Consider the following 17,278-nt stretch of genomic DNA (forward strand, 5'->3'; position numbering starts at 1 on the left):
CCTCCCCCCCCCTTTAAAAACAAGAAAAAATATAAAGGGGTACAGGACCTGAGACTCTGAGTCATAAGGGGTACACTTATTAAAGAAGGTTGAAAACCCTTGTTATAAAGTAAGAATCAAATGTGATCATCAGGCATCCTGTTTTTCTCTGATGAAAAAAAATGCACAAATTTGGGGTTAAAAAAGTAACGCTAAATTCACATTTTTCCATGATCAAAATGAAACACCACTAATATATGTGTGTGTGTTTGTGTGTGTGTGTGCATATATATGTATGCATGTGTGTATTAGAGGCATGGGGAAAAGGCCCTGTTCAATTCGGATTCAGATTCGGCCTGAATTGGAGACAGTGATTCGATTTGTTGATTCATGCCACTGTCCCCAATTTGATTTAGCCAAATCCAAATCTGAAGATTCGATGCTGATTCAGAGAATCGGTGATTTGGACATAGACACAGCTTTAAATGTTTTTTTTTACACACCTCTAAATACCAGCACAGCTCATGAATGGTGTAATGTTGGGGTTGATGGAGTGTCCCACAGGGCCCCCACCACATGCTTGGCAGCAAACCCAGAAGTGGACCAGAAGTACTTGCAGTCAACTTCCAGGTCTGCCCCCTCCCCACGTTCCCTCAGCTCAGCAATCAGCCACGTGGGGACCCCAGGTGCTCCCCCAAACCCAGAAGGCACCACTTGCCGAGTTGGGTGGTGCAGGGGGGCCCCTCACTGCACTCTCTGGTAGACCCAGAAGTGGACTGGAAGTGCTTCTGGTCCACTCCAGGTCTGCTGCTGAGTGCAGAGGGGAGCCCCCCGCACTCCTGTGGGACACTCCATGCAGCCCAGCATTGCAGCATTCATGGACCATCCGCTATGTAGAGGAATGTAGAAAAAACATTTAAAGCTGCGTCTGTGGACAAATCGTTGAATCTTTCCAAATCTCTCCAAATCAATTTGGAGGGTTCCAATTTGATTCAGAGGGATTAAAGGGTCTCTTGATTCGATTTGGATTCAGAGATTCAGCCACCAAATTTGGCTGAATCTCCACCGAATCAAATCAGGGACCAAAGGTTCTCACAGCCATAATATGTATTAGCGATGTTTCATTTTAATCATGGAAAAATGTGGATGGGGATGTTATATTTTTAGCCTGAAAATTGGGGATTTTTTTGTTTTTATCAGAGAAAATCAGGATCCCTGGTGATCATGCCCAGGTATACTATGCTTGATCAGCACATGTTTTTTGTATCTTCTATTACTAGGAGAAGGAAAGGTTTTCAAGCACAACATGCTGCAGATTCTTCATATAGGTTTTTTCAGCCAACTGCAAAAAAGCAATCTTGAGCTATCTTTAGAATCATTCTCTCCTTAACTTTTGCAGAGTTGTTATCCCAAATCAATATCTGGGTAATTAAAATCTCCACAATCACAGTTATTGCCTTCCTGCAGTCTTCTTTTATCTATAACTATTTCTTGATCAAGATTTGCTAACAAAGTTTGTTCTAACAGAATCACTTCAGAAAATTATTTTTTTCCTTAAAGAAATACATTGTTAGGTATCGGAATAGTTTAAAAAAATATAACCTTATGGAAACACGCAACACTAGCTATAGATTTGTTTCTTTCTCTCTCTAATTATACACCCCATTGATTAACTTGAAGAGGAAAAATCCAATTATTTACTGTGTAGGGCTTGAAGTGTCTGTTGTTTTTCAGGAGTTTTAAAAATTATCTACAAATTGAGATGGGTGTTGTTGTTTTTTTAAAAGCTAAAAGACTGACTTTATTAAATGAACTCTCCTCCCTTTCCTGTTCTTTATTAAATGTGAACTTAAGAGAAATAAATATAGATAATAGGCACATAAATTAGGAGTGTTAGCTAACAAATTTATTCTACCATGGCCACCCTTAAGCATTTGTCTTTGTAAAAAATACTGTCAGAATTATTCATGTTGGTCTCCATATTATGCTGAAATAAATCTGTCTATCTTAAAGAAAAAAATGTGTACTGCTGAAGAGCCATGAAGGACCAGGGAAATCCTGTAGGAGTAATGGAAAAATACTGATCTTAGAGATGAAGAAAGAGTGATTCTGGCAATTATAATCTGTTTTGTTTTCTCAGGTGCCTCAGCAGGGAAAAGTATCTTAAGTGTATTTCTTATTGCCACACAGGGTTTGAATTACATTTTGACTCCTAGGAGGTCTGCAAAAAAAATTGGGCTGCCCATCATGAAGCCCTAATAAAATCAGAGACCCCTCCAGGTTATGATTTTCAAAACTCATCTATTATGAGGGGGGAGGTTTAACCCCCTGCCCTAAGCTCCCTCATATTTTGAACCTTGCTGCCTCAGTTAGGGAATTGTAGAAGTCTATCTAATGTAATGCTAGCTTGGGTATCTCTAGGTTACATCTCAGTCACTGAGGTGCAGCTACAGTGCACCACACTATAGACAAGGTCAAATTGTACAGCATATTTAAAGATGTTCAAGATGTGCAAACAGCACAGCCTGGTCCCCAACCCTACTCCTTTTTCTCAAGAAAATTCAGGGACCCCATATTCAGTGAATAATGGTGTGCATATTGCATATATAACTTCCAGAAAGGGAAGCCCTGCCATAAGAGCCAAAAATCCAGATGGTCTGTCAAATATTCAACAGATCAATAATTGCTTAAATAAATAAAAATGCTTTTAATAAAGTGGCAAATTTACAATAGTTAATGAATTAAATGCAGATGAATTAAATGTTTGAATTAGTCGATCCATTCCAAAAAAAGAAAAAAAAACCCTAACAAGAAAGAAAATACTTCTGTCAAATGCTTTTATTCTAAATTCCACTCCTATTGTGTTTCTTATAGCTTTCAAAGGACTCGTGTGAGGGGTCAGCAGGTACAAAGGGAGCTGGGTTTGTAGATAGGCTGAAAGGCAATTAGGAGGTTAGCGGTGTGAGGACACAGGTTACTGAAGCCGAGTGAAGTTCCAAGAGACACAGTCCAAGATATAAGCTGAGGTTAGGGGTGAGGGGTCAGAGGAACAGTGCTGAGTTTCAAGGAAAGTCCAAGATCAGGGTCAAGAAAGCCAAGCCAAGTCAGGATGCCAGGAAAACCAGAGAGAGCAGAACCAGCACTGAGTTTCAGGGAACTTCCAAAGCTAGGGTCAGGAAAAGCTGAATCCAGGCCAGAAGTCAGGAGAGCTGTTATGAATGCAAAGCTTGCAAGAACAGATTGGGGTTTTTGTAAAGGCATACTGGCAGTTTAAAATCATTTAAATCTTGAAAGATCACATTAAGGTTCATTTACTAGGAGCTAAGTGCCCTTTAGACATCTTGAAGTTACACCATTTTGAGCAAGGATTATCTTTAAACTCTACCACCTAGCTTGAGTTAAATTAACTTCTGGGTGTTCACCTGAGATAAAATCACCAATTTCCTGTCCTCCACTGTCACAAAGAACTGCTCCCAGGTGTACTTGCTATCATTCAGGACCCTAAGGCACTGGACTGGCAGCTAAGAACAACCAGGCAACAGGGGGGTGAGGATGGAGTAAATGTGGAGAGAAAAGGGGTGAGAAAGGTACAGGAGTCAGGGGATTGTGGTTAAGTGGAAGGGGTGAGGGGGGCAGGACTGGAGGGAGAAGAGGGAGAGCTGTGAATGCTTCATGGAGGGGGAGCAGGAGAGCAGGTGGGTGGGGAGCTGCTGGGCTGCTACCCACTCTGTCACCCAAATTGCCCCCACAGTCTCTCCACTCCAGGTCACTCCCTTGCCAACCCAATTGCCCCATCTGCCCTTTCACCCCAGATCACTGCCCTGCTGCCTAATCAGCCCAACAATAGCAGAGGTGCCTGTTAGGTGCTATGGGGGTGGTTCCTCTTAGGCTGCTTCTGTGGTTTCCCCAGACCACATGACACCATACTATCCCCCCCTAGCCCCTGCAACTGAATTGGGGTGTGATCCAGAGGTGTATGGGGCAATTGTGGAGTTGAGAGGGGGAATCTATGACCTGTTGGGGGGCAGAAGAGGCATTATAAGGAACACAGTGGCTCCCCCTTCCTCCCCAGACTATACTGTGGCTAGAAAGCCAGGGAGCAGCGCAGGCCTGGAGCAGATTTGTAGTTCATAGCCATGCCCCTGCTATCGATATAAGTAAACCATAAAATGAGCATAAAACTAAAGAAACCATTCACACTGTGAAAACAAAGTAAAAGGCACCTTTTAGTAACTAGAGATTAGTCTAATATCTGACATTTTATAAACAGAAACTATGCAAAGGGTATTTTATCAACAACTAAAGTAGTCATTTCTGAGGTAAGACAAAGCAATAGTTTTATAGCCAGCCTAACAGTTCTAACTAGTTAGAACAGAAGGAAAATGATTATCCAGTAAACTCTCTAAAGGGTATCCTAAAGGTAAGCTAATCCCATAAGAGTACTTCGGGGCCACCTTACCTGTAATATATCAACTGCTCCCCACATTCAGCTGTGACATTCATTTCAATAATTCATTTTTTCTCACTGGTGTACAAGGCACAAACTAGTCTTCTCCACTCTTCTCTGACATTCATTGCTATTTTCATCTACCTTTTATTATGCTTGCCTTTCCCAGCTGCTAAGTAGCTGTTTTAAGATTTCTTTACGGTTCCATGTCTATTCACTAGTTGATTTCCACTTCACAGCATCATATGGGAATTTACATGTTGTCATGCTCCAAATATATCCTGCACTTAATTCTGTTTATGGTGCAGATCAGCTGCTGATTGGTGATTTATTCATGTTATCTAAGGACAAAGATTTTGTCTTCCTTCAGCACCCAGTCTCAATCATAGATGCTTCCCTTTGAAGGTGTCTAACTTCTTGTCTAGTAGTGGTAGATCTATAGATCTTGCAGCTGTATTTTAACATTGAGATTACATCTGTACTGAAAATTCCTGTTCAGTTTTGGTAGCGTGTGTCTTTGATATTCATATGTTTTGTTTAGTAAATACTGGGCACGTCTACATGTTCATTAATGTACTGGGTTACTGCACATTAAATTTAGTACTTGTATAGCCAAGTACTAAATAAATGTGCAATAACCAGAGTTACTGTGCAGTAGCACCAGTGAACACCTTCTTAGTGTGCAGTAGTCTAATAATAGTGCACAATAGCATATTTATTAGGCTACTGTGCAGTTAGTGTCTCATGTAGACATGCCCACTGTGAATGCTTTTCGTACGATTGATGTCTTTGCTTTCTAAATTCTGGTTACTATAATGCTACCCTGGTAGGTATATTTTTTCTTGATGTTTGGCCTTTTAAAGTGATGTTATTTCTTGCTACCTGCACGTTTTGGCATAATCTATTTTTGGCCATATCTTTGCAACAAATTCTATTTTTGTATGCGGATCTTTGGAAGCTACTCACTAGCAAAATGCCATCAGCAAAGACTAAGGAAATAGTTTCCTAGTTGTTAGGGGCTAGAAGGGACCTTACAGATTATTGGCTCCAACCCCCTGCAGGTGGGCAGGAAAGACTGCTGGTATCAGATACCCCAGCAAGATGGGCATCAAGACATTTTTTTGAAGGTCGCCAGGGGGATGATGGTACCATCTCTGGGGGGAGCCTGAGAGTTATTATCTACAAATGTGCCCCCTACTCCTGGAATTCAAACCTTGCTCCATGGTGCATGAAGATAAACACTAATCTGTGACATCACCAGGAGACTAGCCATGCACCTGCTCCAGCTCAACCTGGGTCCTCCCCTTCTAATGGGGGATCAAATGACCTAAGAGTTGTGTGCCTATGATCCTCTGCCTGTTCATGCCATGGAAAGAGGTTTGAATCTCCAGAATCCTGACAGAATGAAGCACCTTTTCTGAGCACATAAGTGTCCCCATTAGAAGAATAGGGAGATATCTCTAGAGAGTAATCCTATTTCTATAATCAAGGCACTTATGTGCCCACAGGGAGAATTAGAATCACTCCGGTATTTTAATTGGGTAATTCAAATTTAGTTTAATATTTCATACCATTTATAGAGTTGAACCCAATGTTTTGTTAAAATGGTGTCAAATGTGCTTGTCATTTCTGCTTTGATTTGATCATAGAATCACATAGAAGTAGAGTTCAAAGGAACCCCCAGAGATCATCTAGTCCTACCCTCTGCCCTTGGCAGGATCATCCCTATCCAAACCTTTCTATACAAATCCATAATCTGAAGTCTTTGTAAAACTCTGACAAAACACAAGACATAACACTATAAACTGCCATAAGTAAAGCAGAAGAACCATGGCAGGCAATGCTCTGTTTCTATAAAAAGCTTTTAATATACATTTGAGAGATTCCAGGTAGAATGCAGAGCTAGAGGAAGGCAAGACCCCCCAAATCCATACCAATCTGGCCATAAGGTAAAATTCCTTCCTGGCACCGAATATAGCTGTTGGTCTGACTGAGTAGAAAGGCAAGACTGTCTAGCCAGGAACCTCTGGTTTTACATCTTAACAGTAATATTGGAAAAGCCCAGTCAAAATGCCCAGCCTTGTCTACAGTCAACAGCCAATAACTCTGAGAAAGGCTTAAAAACACCCTGGGTGCATCTACACTAAATGCACAGTAGACTAATTCTACTTTGCATTCGTGCAGCAGGCAAAAAAACATGCTAATTCGTCTACTGCATATTAGCATCACAAAAAAAGCACATGCCAGCACTACTGTGAAATAGCACCAATTATGGCACATTAAGTTACTACCTGTGATGTCCTGTGGGGTCAGGCCAACTCTCAGGATCTCAATATTACACTGTTAGACAGGAGGATGACACATAATTGCACATATACAAGCACACAAATCAATTAGGTGCATACACACACACCCAACTCAGGCACATATACATCAAAACCAGCCTAGGTACATGCATACCTATCACCAATTCAAGCACATACAACCACCAAAAATTAGACAACAATCAGTTGTCAATACCCACACACTCAATACTTATACATGAATCACTAATTTGCATATCACACACATGATGATGATAAATATAATCACACACATACCACCCATCTACATGTAGGTGAGTTCTTAACTTGGATGGTGCAGCGTGTGCTTGAGATACCTGTGGGGAAGGTTAAGGTAAGGTGAGAGAGTGAAAGTTCCCAGGACTGGGATTAGAACTGGTAGACTAGAGAGAAGCTGGGATGAACAATTGAGGCTTGGGGTTACTTAAGGTCAAGTGGCCCCAGGGTTACTTGAGGTCACTGGTGCTGGGTTGGAAGCAAGGGAAAAAGCCCAGTGGCAAGGAGGAAACAGCCAAGAAAGAGAGAGGCAGAAGGCTGGGAGATTGGGGCTGGAAACAGAGACTGAAAGCTGGGAGATCGAGGGCAGATAAGTGGTGGCAAGGAGGAAACAGTCAGGAAACAGAGAAAAACCCAACTCGGCATTTTAAAATAACAGGTTTATTAAACAGACAACACACCGCACAACCCCATGAAGTTATTGGTTCCTACACACACACACTGGTAGCAGGAAAAAGACTCAGTGGAAGGGTTGGAGTCCAGGTAGGGAAGAGAAACAGAGTCCAAGTCCTTTGCTTGGGGAAGGAAGGTGAGTTATAGCTACCTATCCTGGGCTGTGAGTTGATCCTTGATGGCCAGTCAGAGTCTTCTCCAGCAAGATGTTGTCCAGAGGGGGGTCACCTGCAGGACCTCTAGGTGAATAGATGGTGTGGCATGGTGCTGGTCCAGATGGAGAGGGTGTCCCACTGGGTCTATCTTCACTGCCCCCTTTTATAGGGACAGATCCTCTATGACCCTAGTGGCAAGGGGGTGCCCAGACAAGAATCAGCCCTGGTGTACTGAGCATGTTCACTCCTAGGTAAGGACATACAGTTTCAGGTGTCTGTAATGGTGGGTTGACTGATTTCTCCAGCAGTCTTTGTCTTCCAAATCTTGAGACAGGGAGGGTCAATGCAGGTGACGGGTCATTGAGTTGATGGTTCGCACATTCAGAGGGAGCTATTTTTAGAGCTACTGCCATTGTCTCTTAAGCACCCTCATTTATCCCCATTCATTCAGGAACCATTTTACATAGGAGGGGTAGGTATGAGTCACACAGTTACAACAGAGTTACAATAGGGTATGCCTTTTCAGGGGACACAAGATGGAGACTTGACAAACAAAATGGAAACTTGACATGATGTATGCTAATTTACATATGTAGGTCTAAATCATATAGCATCAGTAAAACAGTAATAGAAGAGTACAAATAATTATAAACATAATAATTATACAATATAAAACAATGGATATCCATAATAGGGCACTTATTTGAAAAGGAGAAAAAATAATAAAACAAACACAACTTGCTACCAATATAAAATGCTGAAGCTTATCCTATGTCTTAGATCACTTATATTTATCTATAGGGAATAGAGAGGCAGAGAAAAAGTCAGAAATGGTAAGGGAAAGAGGAGGGAATGTATTTTTAAACAATAAATAAAAAAAGAGAACAACTGGGGGTTTTGATACATCTGTTATTACAGGTACTAAAATTAATGCACCATAATTATAGTGCATTAGAGAATGTGTACATGTACCCCCAGACATACAGCGGAGAAGAGAGGAGGGAGCAGGGCAACCCAGGGCAAGCCCAGAAGCATGGGAAATACCCATATAGGCATAGCTGTAGAATCACAGAATCATGAAATCATAGAACTGGAAGGGACCTGTAAGATCATGAAGTCTCCTGCCATGGGCAAGAAGTTAGTCAGCTTAGACAAGCTCAACAAGGTCCCTGTCCAGTTTTATCTTAAACACCTCCTAGGATGGTGACTGCACCACCTCTGATGGGAGTGTGTTCCAGATTCTGGTGACCTTTACAGATAAAAAGTTCTTTCTTGTATCTGGCCTAATTTACCCTCTTTTGTTTATGCCCATTGGTCCTTACCCTCTCTTGAGGTGCCTTTCTGAAGAGTTGCTCTCCTATGCCTATATCATCCAAGTCCATGGGCTATCCAACCTCTTCTTGAACACCTCCAGTGATAGAATATTCACAATATTCCTAGGAAGTCTGTTCTACTGCCTCACTGCCTACTGTTCTAACAGTAAAGACGTTTTTCCAGATATCCAATCTAAACTTACCTTGCTGCAACTTCAAGGCATTGGTCCACATCTTCTCTGCAGAAAGAGAGAAAAAGTGCTTTCCCTTTTTAAGAAAGTCCTTCAAGTATTTGAAGACTGTTGTCATGTCCCCTCTCAAGCACCTTTTCTGCAAGTTGAGCATGCCTACCTCCTTCAGCATTTCCTCATATGACTTACTTTCCAAACTCTTTATCATCATGTTGCTAACCTCTGGACCCTCTTTAACTTCTCCATGTCCTTTATAAAATGTGGAGCCCAGAACTGCACACAGTACTCCAGATGATGTCTAACCAGTGCTGAGTAAAGATCCACTATCACCTCCTATGTCTTATGCCCAATGCTTCTATTTATGCAACCCAAATCCACATTTGCTTTTGATGTGGCTGCATCACACTCATAGGATATGTACAGATGTTTAAAAAGCCAAGGCAGAATTGATCTAACTTATGCACTTTTGTGTAAGCAGCATAGCTTGAATCAGTAGCAAACAGAACACACATTCGCCCTTTGGGTAGGGGGAGCAAATCTTAGATCAGGTTCCACCATTTTGAAACCAGTCTAGTGTACGCTGAGCTTCTGTTCTTTTACAGTATACAGGTTGCCAATACCTGTAAAAGTGTAATGTCTGTACCTAGCCATACTGAGTCTATGATATAACCAGACTCCCAGATCCTTCTCCATAATGCTACCATCCAACCAGGTATCGCTCATTTTGTATTTGTGTTTTTTATTATTCTTTCTGAGGTATAGTACCTAGCATTTGTCCACATTGAACTTCACCCTGTTAGCTGCAGCTCAACTTTCCACTCTGTTGAGATCCTTCTGAACTGCACTTGCATCCTCCAACATGTATGCAGTCCTTTCCAGTTTTGTGTTATCCACAAGCTTGCTCAAGAAGCTTTCTATGCTGGCATCCAAATCATTAATAAACATGTTGAACAGCATTGGGCCCAGGACAGACCATTTTAATTGTACTCCCATCCTCCAATAAAGTTCCCCCACTTCTTATATCCAATCTTATGTCCAACCTAAAACTTCTTTACTGATAATTAAGCTATTTTTCTTCCCATCCTTTATGCAATGGCCTTGAAGATTATTGGATCACCTCACCCTTCATGACAGCACTATACATATTGAAAGGATTACAAAGCTCCCAGTAAGGCTTCTCTTTCTAGACTAATCAAGCCTGATTCCTTCAAATTTTCATCATAGAGCATGAGTGCAACAGAATGGATTACCTCCATGTCATATATACTATATAGTTAATACAAAAGAGAATGTGATTTTTTTTTTTTTATAAACATCAGACTGGACACTTCTACATGAGACATTTTACTTCAGATTAGAGCTCATTACTGCACAGCAAGTGTCACTGTCTACACATGCAGACACTTAGTGCACAGTAATTTGCTCTAACCATGAGTAAATTTGCTATGTGTAAATACAAATAGCAAATTGACTCATAAGTAGTTAATGTGCAGTATGGCATGTGTAGACAGCTAACCCAGAGCAAACTTGTTCCTGGTCAGCTGGGCAGAAGCGGGTGGGAGATTGCTCCTTGCCTTGGGAGCTGCCTGCTGCTGCGGAAGATTGCCACTGGAGCTCAATGTCCCTCTGTCCTGGCAGCAGGGAGCTCCTAGCCCCACTTCTCAATCATGATCTCAGAACAGGGGCTGGGAGCTTGTTCCCAGATTCTGTTCTGTGATCACAGAACTGGGACTGGAAACAGGCTGGGAACTTGTTTCTGGGTCCTGCTACATGATTGTGATCATAGAGCAGGGTGGGAAAAGGCAAGGAGACTTTTCTCAGCCTCCACTCCATGATCACAAAGCAGGGCTGGGAGCAAGCTCTCAGCCCCTGTTCTATGATCATGACTGCAGAGTCGGGGCTGGAAGCTCCCTGCATGGTGAGAGTTCCTGACCCAGCCTGGAGGTACCTGGGACTGCCTCTGACCAGGACAGTTCCCAGCCAGCCCTATGCTATGTGGGGAAATCTACATGTACAACCTGCATGTGGCTGGGAACTATCCCATTTCAGCCAGTCTCCAGCCAGCTCTAACTTGCACATGCAGACTTCCCTGTGCACCCCAGCACTGGCTGTGAACTGTCCCAGTCAGGAGCAGGTTCTGGCCCCATTCCCCAATTAGGTGATTCAGGCATGGGGCTTATAAAGGGATGCAGGGAGGGTGGGGGGCAATCCAAGCTGCCTACCCTGATCCATCACTGGGGCTTGTAGTAGTGAGCTCCCTTGCTGGAGGACATTGTCCCAACCTGGGGTCTACCATTGGGGCCCAACCCGGCAGCAGGCAGCTTCCAGAGGAAGAGAGCAATTCCCTAGCCCCTACCATGAGATAGCTGTCTCCAGGGGTGGCGTGTAGGGAGTGTACACAGGTGCACATGCACCCCCATCACATGCCAGTGCACCCCCTGCAAAAAGGTGCTGCCAACACTGTCAATGACACCTGTGGGAGGTCGTTGCTCACCCTCCCTTCACTGACATCTGTTGGCAGTCCATGATGGACCCTGGCTGCCACTGCAGGCAGTGCCTAGAGGTGGTCACTGACCCCTGGTTGGTGCTGGCCACCTCCCCCCCCAACCAACAGTATCGGTGGCATCTGTGGGAGCTCCCCGCTCCCCACTGCTGGGCTCCCGCTGGCACCACCATGCTTCCGCTGCCGCCAGTACAGCTGTGCCCCCCCCCCCCCGAGCCACTGGGGGCATGCGCCATTCATAGCTGTCTTATGTTCCCCTGCTCTCTACTAGCCCTTGATCTAGCACCCAAGGGAAGTCTAGAGCTCCCCCTGTCAGCTACAGGGGGCCAGTGTATGGCCAGATGGGGCAGGAGCAGACTACTTCCAGGAACAGCAGATCTGCTTCTGCATTCCCATACATGTAGACTTCTGCCTGGGATGGGTTTACTTGAGAATAATTCACGTGTAGACGCATCAATTCATAAGTCGTATTTAATCTGCAACCTAGTGTAATCCCAAATTCTTTTCTGTTTTACAATATCAGATGACTTACTTTCTATTTTTTATTTGGTACAGTTCATTTATGTTTCCTATTTGTAACACTTTACACTTATTTTTCTTGAATTTCATCTTGTTGATTTGAGACCCATTTCAAATGTTATAAGTGTTTTGAATTTTGATCTTCTGCTACAAAGTGGTTGCAACCATTTGGTGTCATCTTCACACACTTCACCAATTGATTCTCTAATTTATACCACTTACAACTACTCTTCCGAAAATCTTTCTTTTTTTCAATCAGTTCTGTACCCACGTATTAATGATGATATCTGAACCATATTCCCTTGCTTTGCTTATGAGAATGTCACATGGAAGTGTCAAAAGCCTTTTAAAAATAGAGATGCATCACAGCTGTTATTTCCCCTTATCCACTAGGGCCAGTTACTGTCAAACGAAAGCTAATTAGTTTGGTTTGACATGATCTATTATTTCTAGACCTATTTTGTTTATTTCTCTCTTTATGTGGTTTCTGATCGTTCATACCTGTAAAAGTGTAATGCTTGTACTGGGTTAGCACTTCTTGGCCAAGCACAGAATTATACTTTTACAGGTATGATCAGAAACCAGTTTATACTGACAACAGAACAGAAGTTTGGTACAAGCAGACTAGTTTTAAAATGGAAAAACCCAGTCCAAGATTTCCCCTTCCCCCCACCAAGGCCAAATGTGTGTTCTATTTGTTATCGAACTACACTATGCTACTTACCAAAAACCACATAACTTAGATGAATTTTGCTTTGAGGGGGTTTGTATGTCTCTACCTAGCCCTTAGGGTTTTTCCTAGGTCAACAAACAGAGATGTTTGGACAACTACTTTTGTGCCAAGATAAAATGGTTTCTCCCAGGACAAATGAGATGTCTGTATCCATAATCTCTATCTGTCTTTCTCTCATTTTTACAACATCACTATCTCTGATTAAATCTTAAAAAGAAGCTGCTAGTATTTTCAGAATCCTTTTTTTAAGATTAGTATATTTAATAGCACAGTAAAGAATATGACCCAACTACTAACAAAGGTTAAGTACTTGCATGATGTTTCCATCCCTTCATTTTCTAAAGAAGCCTAATAATAATAATTACATTTATAATAGAATTTAGTAGCACCCTAACTGTGTTTTGATTTCTAAGATTAGCAGTTGATGTCATAATTGTAATTTCTTCTGATTGCGAACTGCACAGCACTTACCAGTCAGTTAGTTCTCATTTAGAGTTTCAGATGTACTATCCTTTTCAGACTGATTTGGAGGTAATGAAGCAATCTATATTTAGATATTTTTCAGGGGATTTTTGTATTTTTAGTTAAATGTTAAGTATACATTTTCTAAGCACTAAAATAACTCTCCTAATAGGCATGGAGTGCATGGAATACTTTTAAAGTGGAATCTGAAATATGAATTATTGTAAATCTGTGATCTCTCATTTCCTTTCCTCCCTTCACAAAGTAGAAAAATGAAAGTGAGCTAAATTTGACAGGCTCAATTCTTCTGAACAGCACATTGTCCAAATTCACACATTTATGGCTAATGGCTACATTTAGTATATCAGGCAACAAAATGCCTCAAATGGAGTAATTAGATGTTGATTTGAGCAACATTAAAATTTCAGTGCTTATATCTAACAAATAACCCCACTGTCATAGGCCTTAGAGTCAATATGAAAGAAATCATGAACTTAGGTCTGTCTGTCCCTGGCTGATGTAGCTGCTGGGTGAGAACCACTAATCTATAATACTAATATGCTTATTCTGTCTGTCTGGACCACTCTGATTGGTTGTCTCAGCAGCCAATCACAATGCTTACTGAAACAACCAATCAGAGTGCTCCAGACATACCGTGCTCCAGACACAGAATAAGTGTGTTTTATTATAGATCCTGAGGCATTTCAAACAGATATGCAGGCAAGTCAGAGCTAGAATGAAGCACCAGGGGCCCCCTGCACACAGCAGTGGGCAGGCTCTGCCGAAGGGGGGGGAAAAAAAAAAACCGTGAGGGGACCGATCCTTTTTTTCCCCCCTCAGAGCCTGCCCACCTCTCCTACAGCTGGGGGGCCAGCTGCCGGTGGAACCTGAGCTGTGAGGGGCCTGGTGCTTCCTTCCTCCACAGGTGGTGGCACCCCTGGGACCACCCAGGGTGGGGGGCCAGGGTGGGTGCTGCCTGTTGTGCCACTGGAAGGGAAGCACTGGGATTCACCACAGCTCAGGGGCTGTGTGACCCACTGGCAGCTTGCTCCCAACCATGGGAGATGCAGGCAGGCTCTGGGAGAAAAAAAAAGATCAGGCCCCTCACCCTTTTTTTCTTTAGCTGAGTCTGCCTGCATGCTGCCACTGGGTCATGCAGCCCCTGAGCTGCAAGGGGCCTGGTGCTTCCCTCCATGCAGTGGTGCCCCTGGGGCTGCCCAGGTGGGTGCTAGCTGTGCTGGGTGCAGCCCCAGCTTGCAGGCAGCACCTGCTGGATCCAATGGTGCCTGGGTGCTGGAAGCCCAGGCATGCTTGGGAAGCTCAGGCTTGGCAGGCTTCCAGTGCCCCATGCACCATCTCTGCCACCTTCCCACTGCCTGGGACCACCTGGGAATGGGCTGGCTGCCCCAGGAAGGCAGCAGGAGGGTGGCTGGGTGTGCTGGCAGCTGGAGAAGGCAGTGGGATGGTGCACAGGGCACTGGAAGCCTGCCAAGCCTGAGCTTCCCTGAGCATGCCCAGGCTTCCAGCTCCATGCACTATCCCCACCACCTTCTCCAGATAGGGCCCTTGTACACATGAGGAATATCACTGTAATTTGTTACATAGCAAACTAAAATACATGGGATGTGTTTTAGTTTGCTATGTAAAAAATCATTTAAATCAAAATATACTGCCAAACATGTACACTGTTACAAAATTTAATTGTAACATGCTGCCGAACATGTACACTGTTACACAATTAAATAATTTAAAAGGGCAATTAAACCACTAAAAGGGAAAATTCCTCACATGTACAAGGGCTCCTTATCACATGTACAAGGGCCTCTTATTCTATGACTATGAACAAGTCACAAGGGTCAGACTTTTGACAAAATATGTATTTATATTCCTGTAAGCCTGTGTTTACACACAAACAGTCTTTATGTAGCCTTTTCAAGGGTGAGAAGTTTTGATTCCATTTAAAGTATTTGGTCAAAGGATAACTAAAAGCTACTGTTGTGTATCCTATATTTAAAGAAATACTTTTGCAATAAAAATTTAATCGCAAATGTTTTGCCATACATGGTCATACATTAGCCAAGTTTCAGCTAGTAGGAGGAATTTTAGTGAGTGAAATTCACCATTTTCTTAGAGCAAATACAAGATCAATGCACACTTAAGTTCCTCTTAAATACTCAAAGTAGGTTTAAATGGGACATACACGATGTAGGAACTCAGAAAGACAACAGAGCTCAGCAAGCCATGCTGACTTACAATGGAAAGAAAGAAGTGATCCATGGTAAAAGTGGTCTTCTTACTAGTGTTCTCCACCGCCAATTTAGGAATTTAAAAAAAACCCCATGGTTAGTGCATCTCTTTGATTTTGCTAACCTTTCACCATGAAAAAAAAATCAGAAATATAAAGTATAATATTAGCAGGTGGTATTTAAGAACTACCAGATAGATCAGATCAGCTACTGTATCCAACATGTAATTTCACAAAATCTACATCTCCATTCTCACTTCTTCCAGATCTTTATATTAACTTATCAGCCTCCAGTTTTTTTTACAGTGTGTATGTATTCTGTTTGTAGGTCACTAAGTAATCCAATTGAGAGATTACCTTCTGTGCTCCCTCCCACAGAATTCAAATATCAGATACATGGAAATTAGTACTAACATCAATATTGTCTAGTATTTTAATTAGAATTTGGAATTAAATTATACTCTAATGCCTGGTTGGAAATCTTACATTTTTCAAAGCAGAGGAGTTTAGTTTAATCATTCTTCTAAATAAGCATTTTCTTTTCTTGTCTCTCACTTTTTTCTCTTTCAAAAATGCTTTTCAGATTTACAACGCCTGTATAATCCAGTCTTGCTGGATTGAATGCTGCTGTTACGTTGTAGCTAAAGCCTTGTATCACCTAGATATACAACAAGGTCAGGTCACACTTTTGCAATTTATCACAGAAATTATATGGACACTTGGACAGGTGATGAATGAGCTGCAGAAGAGAATTGTCTGTAGATAATTCAAATGCTTGCTTCTCCTGGATGGCCAATCCAGTAATTATCTTTTTTTTAACTGTAAATTGATTATCCATACTTCCTATCTGACAAAGGTGAATAGGATGATCTTTAACATGACTCCTGCTGATACTGTATGATGAAACTTGCCCCAAGAGAGGTAACAAAGACAATAGAGAAGGATGCATTACCATGTTATTTTCAGTTCAGGAGATTTCCATGGTGCTATCAGTTTGCTTCAGCATTATGTCTGTATATTTAAAGCACTGTATATTTCTAAGTGTCATTGCATCACAGTTATCACAGTTTTGTACTCTGTATTTGTATTATTCAGTAATGTGTTTATCCACTGAGAGAATGAAGTATTTTAACATGTACATAGAGAGCAACTGTAAGTAATTGGATTACCATGGAGCCTTTGTGTCAAACAATTTATTTTTAGTTTAGATAGACATAATGAGTAAGTTTTGATATTATCAGTATTTTTTGGTTTTCATGCCTAGTTGCCATAGATTTTTCCAGCTAGTAGCAGCTTTGACTGGTGACTATTTAGAAAATGGCTGTCAGTATAACCCATCGTTTTTCCATATTTCTATGTATGTATACAAAGAAGCAACTAACAAACTAATATGTTTATGTTTGGTACTAACTCAAAGGCAGCAGGCAAGGTGTGGATATTTTACTAGACTTTAACCCTTCTCTAGAAAATAGTCTACTGAGCTGGTGCAATACAGCAGTAGAATATTGTGGTACATATCCTATTCCACCTCTGAGATGTTAAAAAGCTACGTAAGTATAATTTAAGGTATTTTGGGATGGAATTATATTTCCAGATCTTTTATTTATTTTTTTTTCAATCTGCCACCTGAGAAGAATATACCTTTTCTCACACCATCTTTTATACTTGTAACAACCTCTTTGCTTCAGAGAACCAAACATCTTCATCTCCTTCAAAAGGA

This window comes from Crocodylus siamensis, chromosome 1 (genome assembly GCF_052110815.1).
Source record: "Crocodylus siamensis isolate JL-2025a chromosome 1, ASM5211081v1, whole genome shotgun sequence".
NCBI lineage: Eukaryota > Metazoa > Chordata > Crocodylia > Crocodylidae > Crocodylus > Crocodylus siamensis.